Source organism: Hordeum vulgare, chromosome 2H (genome assembly GCF_904849725.1).
Source record: "Hordeum vulgare subsp. vulgare chromosome 2H, MorexV3_pseudomolecules_assembly, whole genome shotgun sequence".
NCBI lineage: Eukaryota > Viridiplantae > Streptophyta > Magnoliopsida > Poales > Poaceae > Hordeum > Hordeum vulgare.
This window is the reverse complement of record NC_058519.1, coordinates 517,350,174-517,363,748: the sequence shown is the minus strand read 5'-3', so window position 1 is coordinate 517,363,748 and position 13,575 is coordinate 517,350,174.

The window sequence follows — 13,575 nt, the reverse complement described above, 5'->3', positions numbered from 1 at the left end:
GTGTTGATGAAGAAGCCCTCCATATCCGAACCCCCCTCCAGCAGGGCACCAAAACGTGCCCCAGATGGGATCTTGCGGAGACAAAAGCTTGCGGCAGCGGAAAAGTATTTTCGTGGATCTCTCGTCAGTTTTGGAATTTTTCCGAATTTATAGGCGAAAGAGGTAGGGTAGACGAGCCACAGGGGGCCCACAAGCCTGCTAGGCGCGGGCCCCCTGGCCGCGCCTAGGGGGCTTGTGGGGTCCCCTAGTGGCCCCTGCCTTGGTTCTCAAGTCTCGCACGTATCTTCTGTTCCGGAAAAAAATCTTTTCGGAAGTTTTATTCCGTTTGGACACCGTTTAAAATCCTCCTCTGAAAAGGGTCAAAAACACGGAAAAAACAGGAACTGGCACTTGGCACTGAGTTAATAAGTTAGTCCCAAAAAAGATATGAAAGGCATACAAAACATCCAAAGTTTTACAAGATAATAGCATGGAACCATCAAAAATTATAGATACGTTGGAGACGTATCAAGCATCCCCAAGCTTAACTCCTGCTCGTCCTCAAGTAGGGAAGTGATAAAGACTGAATTTTTGATGTGGAATGCTACCTAACATAGTTGTTCCTTGTAACTTCTTTCATGTGACATGAATGTTTAGATCCGTAAGATTCAAAACAATAGTTTGCTATTGACATGAAAACAATAGTACTTCAAGCAAACTAGCAAGGTAATCATGAACTTTTGAAATAACAAGGCCAAAGAAAGTTATCCCTACAAAATCATATAGTCTGGCTATGCTTCATCATCCCCACACAACTAATTTAAATCATGCACAACCCCGGTATTAGCCAAGTAATTCTTTTCGCACTCTTACTTTCTCAAACCTTTTTCAACTATCACGCAATACATGAGTGTGAGCCATGGATATAGCACTATAGGTGGAATAGAGTGTCGTGGTGGTTGTGAGATAAAAAGGAAGAGATGGTCACATTGACTCGGCGTATTAAAGGGCTATGGAGATGCCCATTAATATATATCAATGTGAATGAGTAGGGATTGCCATACAAAGGATGCACTAGAGCCATAAGTATGTGAAAGCTCAAAAGGAGAACTAGTGGGTGTGCATCCAACTTGCTTGCTCACGAAGACCTAGGGCAATTTGAGGAAGCGCTTCCTTGGAATATATAAGCCAAGTTATATAATGAAAATTCCCACTAGAATATGGTGGTGACAAAACAAGAGGCTTTCAATCATGAAGAACATAGTGCTATTATGAAGCACAAGTGTGGAAAAAGATAGTAGCATTGTCCCTTCTCTCTTTTTCTCTCTCTTTTTTATTTGGACTCTTTGGCCTCTTTTTTTTCTCTTTTTTTTATTTGTCTCTTTGGCCTCTTTTTTTTATTTCCTCACATGGGACAATGCTCTAATAATGATGATCATCACACTTTTATTTACTCATAGCTCAATGCTTAGAACGATGATAACTCTATAGGAAATGCCTCCGGCAGTGTACCGGGATGTGCAACGATCTAGTTTGGAGTATGACGTTGAAACATCTAGCTAGCTATCTTACGATCATGCAATGGCAATATGAGAGTGACGACACAAGTCATGAGACGGAACGGTGGGAGTTGCATGGCAATATAACTCGGAATGGCTATGGAAATGCCATAGTAGGTAGGTATGGTGGCTGTTTTGAGGAAGGCACATGGTGGGTTTGTGCACCGGCGAAAATTGCGCGGTACTAGAGAGGCTAGCAATGGCGGAAGGTGAAAGTGCATCTATACCATGGACTCACATTAGTCATGAAGAACTCACATATTGTTGCGAAAGTTTTTATTAGTAATCGAAACAAAGTGCTAAACGCATACTCCTAGGGGAAGGGTTGGTAGGTGTTAACCATCGCGCGATCCCGACCGCAACACAAAGGATGACAATCAATAGATCAATTATGCTCCAACTTCCTAACATAGCGGTTCACCATACGTGCAAGTTACGGGAATCACTAACTTCAACACAAGTGTTTCTAGATTCACAACACCTACTAACATAACTCTTAATATTACCAAATCCACGTCTCAAAACTAATTGAGAGGAATCAAACTTCTCTTTATACTCAATGCACATGAAGATGGAAGTTTTTTCTATCCTCTTTGGGTACCTATCACCTTTGGGACTACTTTCATAGCACAAACCAACTACCATAGACCTTCGGGTCCATAGCTAGTAGTTAGATGGCTTCTTCTCTCTCTTGGATCTTCAATACAAAGTTCTCCATGATCTTGATGGAGATCTATCCGATGTAATCTTATTTTGCGGTGTGTTTGTCGAGATCCGATGAATTGTGGATTTATGATCAGATTATGTACGAATCTTATTTAAGTTTCTTCTGATCTCTTATATGCATGATTTCATATCCTTGTAATTCCCTTCAAGTTGTGGGTTTTGTTTGGCCAACTAGATCTATGATTCTTCGAATGGGAGAAGTGCTTGGTTTTGGGTTCATACCGTGCGGTGACCTCACCCGGTGACAGAAGGGGTAGAGAGACATGCATCATGTTGTTGCCATCAAGGGTAAAAAGATGGGGTTTTCATCATTGGTTTGAGTTTATCCCTCTACATCATGTCATCTTGCTTAAGGCGTTACTCTGTTTTGTTGGGGAACGTCGCATCGGAAACAAAAAATTTCCTATGCGCACGAAGACCTATCATGGTGATGTCCATCTACGAGAGAAGATTTCCGATCTATGTACCCTTGTAGATCGCACAGCAGGAAGCGTTTAGAAACGCGGTTGATGTAGTGGAACGTCCTCACGTCCCTCGATCCGCCCTGCAAACCGTCCTGCGATCCGTCCCACGATCCGCTGCGATCTAGTGCCGAACGGACGGCACCTCCGCGTTCAGCACACGTCCAGCTCGACGATGATCTCGGCCTTCTTGATCCAGAAGAGAGACGGAGAGGTAGATGAGTTCTCCGGCAGCGTGACGACACTCCGGAGGTTGGTGATGATCTATATCAGCAGAGCTCCGCCCGAGCTCCGCAGAAATACGATCTAGAGGAAAAACCGTGGAGGTATGTGGTCGGGCTGCCGTGGTAAAGTTGTCTCAAATCAGCCCAAATACCTCAGTATATATAGGAGGGAGGGGGAGGGACCTGCCTTGAGGCTCAAGAGAGCCCCAAGGGGTCGGCCTAAGCAAGGGGGGAAGTCCTCCCCTTCTAATCCTAGTCCAACTAGGATTGGAAGGTGGAGTCCTTCTCCACTTTCCCACTTCCCCTTTTTCTTTTTGTTTTTCTCTTTGATCTCCTGCTCAAGGGCCCTGTGGGCTGGTGTGCCCCCACAAAACCTTTGGGCTTTTTCCCAGGTGGGTTGGCCCCTCCCGGTAGAACTCCGGAACCCATTCGTCATTCCCGGTAATGCCCGAAAACCTTCCGGTAACCAAATGAGACAAACCTATATATCAATCTTCATCTCCGGACCATTCCGGAAACCCTCGTGATGTCCGTGATCCCATCCGGGACTCCGAACAACATTCAGTAACCAACCATATAACTCAAATACGCATAAAATATCGTCGAGCCTTAAGTGTGCAGACCCTGCGGGTTCGAGAACTATGTAGACATGACCCGAGAGACTCCTCGGTCAATATCCAATAGCGGGACCTGGATGTACATATTGGATCGTACATATTCTCCAAAGATCTTATCGGTTGAACCTCAGTGTCAAGGATTCATATAATCCCATATGTCATTCCCTTTGTCCTTCGGTATGTTACTTGCCCGAGATTCGATCGTCGGTATCCGCATACCTATTTCAATCTCGTTTACCGACAAGTATCTTTACTTGTTTCGTAATACAAGATCCCGTGACATACACTAAGTCACATTGCTTGCAAGGCTTGTGTGTGATGTTGTATTACCGAGTGGGCCCCGAGATACCTCTCCGTCACACGGAGTGACAAATCCCAGTCTTGATCCATACTAACTCAACGGACACCTTCGGAGATACCTGTAGAGCATCTTTATAGTCACCCAGTTACGTTGCAACGTTTGATGCACACAAGGAATTCCTCCGGTGCCAGTGAGTTATATGACCTCATGGTCATAGGAATAAATACTTGACACGCATAAAAACAGTAGCAACAAAATGACATGATCAACATGCTAGATTCATTAGTTTGGGTCTAGTCCATCACATGATTCTCCTAATGATGTGATCCCATTATCAAGTAACAACACTTGCCTATGGTCAGGAAACCTTGACCATCTTTGATCAACGAGCTAGTCAACTAGAGGCTTACTAGGGACAGTGTTTTGTCTATGTATCCACACAAGTATTGTGTTTCCAATCAATATAATTTCAGCATGGATAATAAACGATTATCATGAACAAAGAAATATAATAATAACTAATTTATTATTGCCTCTAGGGAATATTTCCAACAGTCTCCCACTTAAACTAGAGTCAATAATCTAGTTCACATCACCATGTGATCCTAACGAATCCAACACCCATATAGTTCTCGGGTCTGATCACGTCTTGCTTGTGAGAGAGGTTTTAGTCAACGGTCCTGAAACTTTCAGATCCATGTGTTCTTTACAAATCTTTATGTCATCTTATAGATGCTTCTGTTATGTGCTATTCGGAAATACTCCAAATATCCCCTCTACTATACGAATCCGTTTCACTACTCATAGTTATTCGGATTAGTGTGAAATCTTGTATCGACGTAACCCTTTACGACGAACTCTTTAACCACCTCCATAATCGAGAAAAAAAATCCTTAGTCCATTAGTTACTAAGGATAACTTTGACCGATGTTCAGTGATTCAATCCTGGATCACTCTCTGTACCTCTTAACAGACTTGTGGCAAGGCACACATCAGGTGCGGTACACTGCATGGCATACTGTAGAGTCTACGGCTAAGGCATAGGGGACGACCTTCGTCCTTTCTCTTTCTTCTGCCGGGGTCGGGTTCTGAGTCTTACTCAAATTCACACCTTACAACACAACCAAGAACTCCTTCTTTGCTGATCTATTTTGAACTCCTTCAAAAACTTGTCAAGGCATGCATCTTGTTGAAACTTTTATTAAGCATTTCGATCTATCTCCATAGATCTTGATGCTCAATGTTCAAGTAGCGCAATCCAGGTATTCCTTTTAAAAAAACTCCTTTCAAACAACCTTTTATGCTTTACAGAAATTCTACATTACTTCTGATCCACAATATGTCAACCACATATGCTTATCTGAAATTCTATAGTGCTCCCACTCACTTCTTTGGAAATACAAGTTTCTCATAAACCTTGTACAAACCCAAAAGCTTTGATCATCTCATCAAAGCGTATATTCCAACTCCGAGATGCTTGCACCAGTCCATAAAGGACCGCCGGAGCTTGCATACTTGTTAGTATCCTTAGGATCGAAAAAACCTTCTGATTGTATTACATACAATCTTTCCTCAAGGAAACCGTCGAGGAAACAATGTTTTGTCTTCCTATGTGAAATATTTTACAAATAATGCAGCAAGTACTAACATAATTCCAACAGAATTTTAGCATCGCTACGAGTGAGAAAGTCACATTATAGTCAACTCTTTGATCTTGTCGAAAACATGTTTGCGACAAGTCAAGCTTTTCTTAATAGTGACTTATCACCATCATCGTGTGTCTTCCTTTTAAAGATCCATCTTTTCTTAATAGTATTACTACCATCAAGTAGTTCTTCCAAAGTCTACACTTTGTTTTATACATGGATCCTCTCTCGGATTTCATGGCCTCCATCCATTTATCGGAATCCGGGCCCACCATTGCTTCTCCATAACTCGTAGGTTCATTGTTGTTTAACAACATGGCCTCCAAGACCGGGTTACCGTACCATTCTGTAGTAGTACGCGACCTTGTCGACCTACGAGGTATGTAGTAACTTGATCTGATGCGCAATGATCACTATCATCAACTTCCACATCAATTGGTGTAGGCGCCACAGGAACAACTTCCTGCGCCCGGCTACACTCTGGTTGAAGTGATGGTTTCAATAACCTCATCAAGTTCTACCACCCTCCCACTCAATTCTTTTGAGAGAAACCTTTCCTCGAGAAAGGACACGTTTTCTAGAAACAAACACTTTGCTTCCGGATCTGAGATAGGAGATGTATCCAACTATTTTGGACATCCTATGAAGATGCATTTATCCGCTTTGGGTTCGAGCTTATCAGACTCAAACTTTTTCACATGAGCATCGCAGCCCCAAACTTTCAAGAAACGACAGTTTAGGTTTCTCTAAACCATAGTCTATACTGTGTCATCTCAACGGAAATACGCGGTGCCCTATTTAAAGTGAATGCGGTTGTCTCTAATGTATAACCCATAAACGATAGTGGTAATTCGATAAGAGACATCATAGTATGCACCATATCAAATAGTGCGTGGCTATGACGTTCAGACACATCATCACACTATGGTGTTCCAGGTGGCATGAACTGCGAACCAATTTTCACTTTGTCTTAAGTGCGTACCAAAAACTCGTAACTCAGATATTCATCTCTATGATCATATTGTAGACAGTTTATCCTCTTGTCACGATGATCTTCACTCTGAAATTGCTTTCAACTTTTCAATATTTCAGACTTGTGATTTATCAAATAAATACTCCTGTATCTACTCAAATCGTCAGTGAAGTAAGAACATAATGATATCCACTGCGTGCCTTAGCACTCATTGGATTGCACACATCAAAAATGCATTACTCCCAACAAGTTACTCCGTTGTTTCATCTGGCATGTTTTGCATGTCTCAAGTGATTCAAAATCAAGTGAGTCCAAACGATCCATCTCTACAGAGTTTCTTCATGCATTTTATACCAACAGGTATGGTTTGCATGTCCCAAACGTTTCAAAAATGAGTGAGTACAAAGATCCATTGGCATGGAGCTTCTTCATGCATTTTGTACCAACATGACTCAAGTGTCAGTGCCACAACTAAGTGGTACTATCATTATTACTTTGTATCTTTTGGCACCAATATTATGAACATGTGTAACACTACGATCGAGATTCAATAAACCATTGAGGGTAATTATTCAAGCAAATAGAATAACTATTATTCTCTTTAAATGAATAATTGTATTGCAATAAACACGATCCAATCATGTTCATGCTCAATGCAAACACCAAATAACAATTATTTAGGTTTTACCACCAATCTCAATGATAGAGGGAGCGTGCGATGTTTGATCACATCAACCTTGGAAGCACTTCCAACACGTATCGTCACCTCGCCTTTATCTAGTCTCCGTTTATACCGTAGCTTTCATTTTGAGTTACTAATCACTTAGCAACCGAACCGGCATCGAATACCCTTGTGCTACTAGGAGTACTAGTAAACTACACATCAATATCATGTATATCAAATATACTTGTGTCGACTTTGCCAACCTTCTTATCTACCAAGTATCTAGGGTAGCTCCGCCTCAGTGACCGTTCCCCTCATAACAGAAGCACTTAGTCTCGGGTTTGGGTTTAATCTTGGGTCTCTTCATTAGTGCAGCAATTGTTTTGCCGTTTCACGAAGTATCCCTTCTAGCCCTTGCCTTTCTTGAAACTTAGTGGTTTTACTAACCATCAACTATTGATGCTCCTTCTTGATTTCTACTTTCGCAGTGTCAAACATCGCGAATCGCCCAAGGATCATTGTATCTATCCTTGATATGTTATAGTTCATCACGAAGCTTCTCACAGCTTGGTGGCAGTGACTTTGGAGAACCATCACTATCTCATCTGGAAGATTAACTCCCACTTGATTCAAGCGATTGTCGTACTCAGACAATCTGAGCACACGCTCAACGATTGAGCTTTTATCCTTTACTTCATGGACAAAGAATCTTGTCGGAGGTCTCATACCTCTTAACAAGGGCACAAGCATGAAATCATAATTTCATCTCTTTAGAACATCTCTTATGTTCCGTGACGTTTCAAAACGTCTTCAGCGCCTTGCTTCTAAGCCATTAAGTATTTTGCACTGAACTATCGCGTAGTCATCAGAAACGTGTATGTCGGATGTTCACAACATCCACAGACGACGCTCGAGGTGCAGCACACCGAGTGGTGCATTAAGGACATAAACCTTCTACGCAGCAACGAGGACAATCCTTAGTTTTACGGACTCAGTCCGCAAAGTTGCTACTATCAACTTTCAACTAAATTTTCTCTAGGAACATATAAAAACAATAGAGCTATAGCGCAAGCTACATCGTAATTCGCAAAGACCATTAGACTATGTTCATGATAATTAGTTCAATTAATCATATTACTTAAGAACACCCACCCAAAAAGTACATCTCTCTCGTCATTTGAGTGGTACATGATCCAAATCCACTATCTCAAGTCCGATCGTCACGTGAGTCGAGAATACTTTCAGTGGTAAGCATCTCTATGCTAATCATATCAACTATACGATTCATGCTCGACCTTTCGGTCTCTTGTGTTCCGAGGCCATGTCTGCACATGCTAGGCTCGTCAAGTATAACCCGAGTGTTCTGCGTGTGCAACTGTTTTGAACCCGTTGTATGTGAACGTTGAGTCTATCACACCCGATCATCACGTGGTGTCTCGAAACGACGAACTGTCACAACGGTGCACAGTCAGGGAGAACACAATTTGAGCTTGAAATTTTAGTGAGAGATCACCTCATAATGCTACTATCGTTCTAAGCATAATAAGGTGCATAAAGGATTAACATCACATGCAATTCATAAGTGACATGATATGGCCATCATCATGTGCTTCTTGATCTCCATCACCAAAGCACCGGCATGATCTTCTTGTCACCGACGTCACACCATGATCTCCATCATCATGATCTCCATCAACATGTCGCCATCGGGGTTGTCGTGCTACTCATGCTATTACTACTAAAGCTACGTCCTAGCAATATAGTAAACGCATCTGCAAGCACAAACGTTAGTTTAAGGACAACCCTATGGCTCCTGCTGGTTGCCGTACCATCGACGTGCAAGTCGATATTAACTATTACAACATGATCATCTCATACATCCAATATATCACATCACGTCATTGGCCATATCACATCACAAGCATACCCTGCAAAACGAGTTAGATGTCCTCTAATTTTTTTTGCATGTTTTACGTGGTTGCCATGTTTATCTAGTAGGATCGCATCTTACTTACGCAAACACCACAATGGAGATGTATGAATTGCTATTTAACCTCTCTCCACGGACCTCCTCGGTCAAATCCGATTCAACTAAAGTTGGAGAAACCGACACTCGCCAGTCATCTTTGAGCAACGGGGTTGCTCGTAGCGATGAAACCAGTCTCTCGTAAGCGTACGAGTAATGTCGGTCCGAGCCGCTTCGATCCAACAATATTGCGGAATCAAGAAAAGACTAAGGAGGGCAGCAAATCGCACATCACCGCCCACAATTTTTTTGTGTTGTACTCGAGATAACATCTACGCATGAACCTAGCTCATGATGCCACTGTTAGGGAACGTCGCATGGGAAACAAAAATTTTCCTACGCGCACGAAGACCTATCATGGTGATGTCCATCTACGAGAGGGGATTTCCGATCAACGTACCCTTTTAGATCGCACAACAGGAAGCGTTAAGAACCGCGGTTGATGTAGAGGAACGTCCTCACGTCCCTCGATCCGCCCGCGAACCGTCCCACGAACCGTCCCGCGATCCGTCCCACGATCCGCTCCGATCTAGTGCCGAACGGACGGCACCTCCGCGTTCAGCACACGTACAACTCGACGATGATCTCGGCCTTCTTGATCCAACAAGAGAGACGGAGAGGTAGATGAGTTCTCCAACAGCATGACGACGCTCCAGAGGTTGGTGATGATCTATCTCAGTAGGGCTCCGCCCGAGCTCTGTAGAAATACGATCTAGAGGAAAAACCGTGGAGGTATGTGGTCGGGCTGCCGTGGCAAAGTTGTCTCAAATCAGCCCTAATACCTCACTATATATAGGAGGGCGGGGGAGGGACCTGCCTTGAGGCTCAAGAGAGCCCCAAGGGGTCGGTCGAAGAAAGGGGGGGAAGTCCTCCCCTTCCAATCCTAGTCCAACTAGGATTGGAAGGTGGAGTCCTTCTCCACTTTCCCACTTCCCCTTTTTTCCTTTTCTTTTTCTCTTTGATCTCCTGCGCAAGGGCCCTCTTGGGCTTGCCCACTAGACCACTAAGGGCTGGTGTGCCCCCACAAAACCTTTGGGCTTCTTCCTGGGTGGGTTGGCCCCTCCCGGTAGAACTCTGGAACCCATTCGTCATTCCCGGTACATTCCCGGTAATGCCCGAAAACCTTCTGGTAACCAAATGAGACAAACCTATATATCAATATTCGTCTCCGGACCATTCCGAAAACCCTCGTGACATCCGTGATCCCATCCGGGACTCCGAGCAACATTCGGTAACCAACCATATAACTCAAATACGCATAAAACATCGTCGAACCTTAAGTGTGCAGACCCTGCGGGTTCGAGAACTATGTAGACATGACCTGAGAGACTCCTCGATCAATATCCAATAGCGGGACCTGGATGCCCATATTGGATCCTACATATTCTCCGAAGATCTTATCGGTTGAACCTCAGTGTCAAGGATTCATATAATCCCATATGTCATTCCCTTTGTCCTTCGGTATGTTACTTGCCCGAGATTCGATCGTCGGTATCCGCATACCTATTTCAATCTTGTTTACCCACAAGTCTCTTTACTCGTTCTGTAATACAAGATCTCGTGACATACACTAAGTCACATTGCTTGCAAGGCTTGTGTGTGATGTTGTATCACCGAGTGGGCCCCGAGATACCTCTCCGTCACACGGAGTGACAAATCCCAGTCTTGATCCATACTAACTCAACGGACACCTTCGGAGATACCTGTAGAGCATATTTATAGTCACCCATTTATGTTGCGACGTTTGATGCACACAAGGTATTCCTCCGGTGCCAGTGAGTTATATGACCTCATGGTCATAGGAATAAATACTTGACACGCAGAAAAACAGTAGAAACAAAATGACACGATCCACATGCTACGTTCATTAGTTTGGGTCTAGTCCATCACATGATTCTCCTAATGATGTGATCCCGTTATCAAGTAACAACACTTGCCTATGGTTAGGAAACCTAGACCATCTTTGATCAACAAGCTAGTCAACTAGAGGCTTACTAGGGACAGTGTTTTGTCTATGTATCCACACAAGTATTGTGTTTCCAATCAATACAATTATAGCATGGATAATAAACGATTATCATGAACAAAGAAATATAATAATAACTAATTTATTATTGCCTCTAGGGCATATTTCCAACATGTTTGTCATGAACTCAATGCACTAGATGCATGCTGGATAGCGGTCGATGTGTGGAGTAATAGTAGTAGATGCAGAAAGTATCGGTCTACTTGTCTCAGACGTGATGCCTATATGTATGATCATTGCCTTAGATATCGTCATGACTTTGCGCGGTTCTATCAATTGCTCGACAGTAATTTGTTCACCCACCATAATATTTGCTATTTTGAGAGAAACCTCTAGTGAAAACTATGGCCCCCGGGTCTACTTCACACCATATTTTCAGCCTTACTCTTTTTCTTCGTTGCACTTTCCGCCTTCAGATCTCACTTTGCAATCAATCTTGAAGGGATTGACAACCCCTTTATAGCGTTGGGTGCAAGCTCGTTTGTGTTTGCGTAGGTACTCTGGACTTGACGAGATTCTCCTACTCGATTGATACCTTGGTTCTCAAACTGAGGGAAATACTTACTGCTTCTGTGCTGCATCACCCTTTCCTCTTCAAGGGAAAAACCAACGCAAGCCCAGTCTCCGTCAACGTGTCAATCTCTGGCGCTGTTGTCTGTTGCCGTAGCAGAAGAATTTCTGGCACCGTTGCCGGGGAGGATCAAGTCAAGAACTCATCCAAGTAAGTGTCGCAAACTCATCTCTTGCATTTACTTTTTTGCCTCTCGTTTTCCTCTCCCCCACTTATGAAAAACAAAAATTTACAAAAAATATTTGCCTTTTTCGTTTGCCTTTTCGTTCGCCCTTTTCTCTTGCTTGCTCTTTGTTCGCTTGTGTGCTTGCTTGCTTGCCGAAGTCACCATGACTGAAAACACCAAACTTTGTGACTTCTCGAATACTAATAATAATGATTTTATTAGTACTCCGATTGCTCCCGCCACTAGTGCGGAGTCATACGAAATCAATGTCGCTTTGCTGAATCTTGTTATGAAAGAGCAATTCTCCGGCCTTCCTAGTGAAGATGCCGCATCCCATCTTAATACCTTCATTGAACTTTGCGATATGCAAAAGAAGAAAGATGTGGATAATGATGTGATTAAATTGAAGCTTTTTTTCCTTTCTCGTTGCGAGACCGAGCAAAAACTTGGTTTTCATCTTTCCCCGAAAATAGTATTGATTCTTGGGATAAGTGCAAAGATGCTTATATATCCAATATTTTCCGCCGGCTAAGATTATCTCTCTCCATAAAGATATCATGAATTTTAAGAAACTTGATCATGAACATGTTGCACAATCTTGGGAGAGAATGAAATTGATGATTAGAAATTGTCCTGCTCATGGCTTGAGTCTTTGGATGATTATACAAATCTTCTACGCTGGCTTGAATTTCGCTTCTAGAAATATCTTGGACTCTGCCTCAGGTGGAACGTTCATGGAAATCACGTTAGGAGAGGCCACAAAACTCCTAGACAATAGCATGACGAACTACTCTCAGTGGCACACTGAAAGGTCACCTACTAGTAAGAAGGTACACGCTATAGAAGAAATTAACTCGTTGAGTGCTAAGACGGATGAGTTAATGAATTTGGTTGCTAGTAGAAGTGCTCCTTTAGATCCTAAGGATATGCCCTTGTCTTCCTTGATTGAGAGTAGCAACTCTAGCTTGGACGTTAATTTTGTTGGTAGGAATAATTTTGGCAACAAAAATGCTTTTAGAGGAAACTATGTTACTAGGCCTTTTCCTAGTAACTCCTCTAATAGCTTTGGCAACTCCTACAAAAATACCCATGGAAATTACAAGAGATTACCCTCTGATATAGAGAGTAATACCAAAGAGTTTATCAACTCACAAAAGATTTTCAATGCGTCCATAGAGGAAAAACTACTCAATGCACATGAAGGTGGAAGTTTTCGTATCCCTTTGGATAACTACCCCCTTTGAGACTACTTTCATAGCATAGATCAACTACCAAGCCACACACTGTCGTGCTCTGAAAGATATAAGTGAAGCACATAGAGCAAAATCAACTAGCTCAAAAGATATAAGTGAAGCACATGTGAGATGAATTGTCTACCAAAGGATATAAGGGAAGCTCGACAAAATCACGGTGAGTGCATGTCTCTCTCACTCTAGGTGTGCAGCAAGGATGATTGTGACACAACAAAAATAAAAGACTCCTATGATACAAGACGCTCCAAGCAAAACACATAACATGTGGTGAATAAAAATATAGCCCCAAGTAACGTTACCGATGGATTGAAGACGAGAGAGGGGATGCCTTCCCGGGGCATCCCCAAGCTTAGGATTTTACGGCATCCTTGAATCTCTTGGGG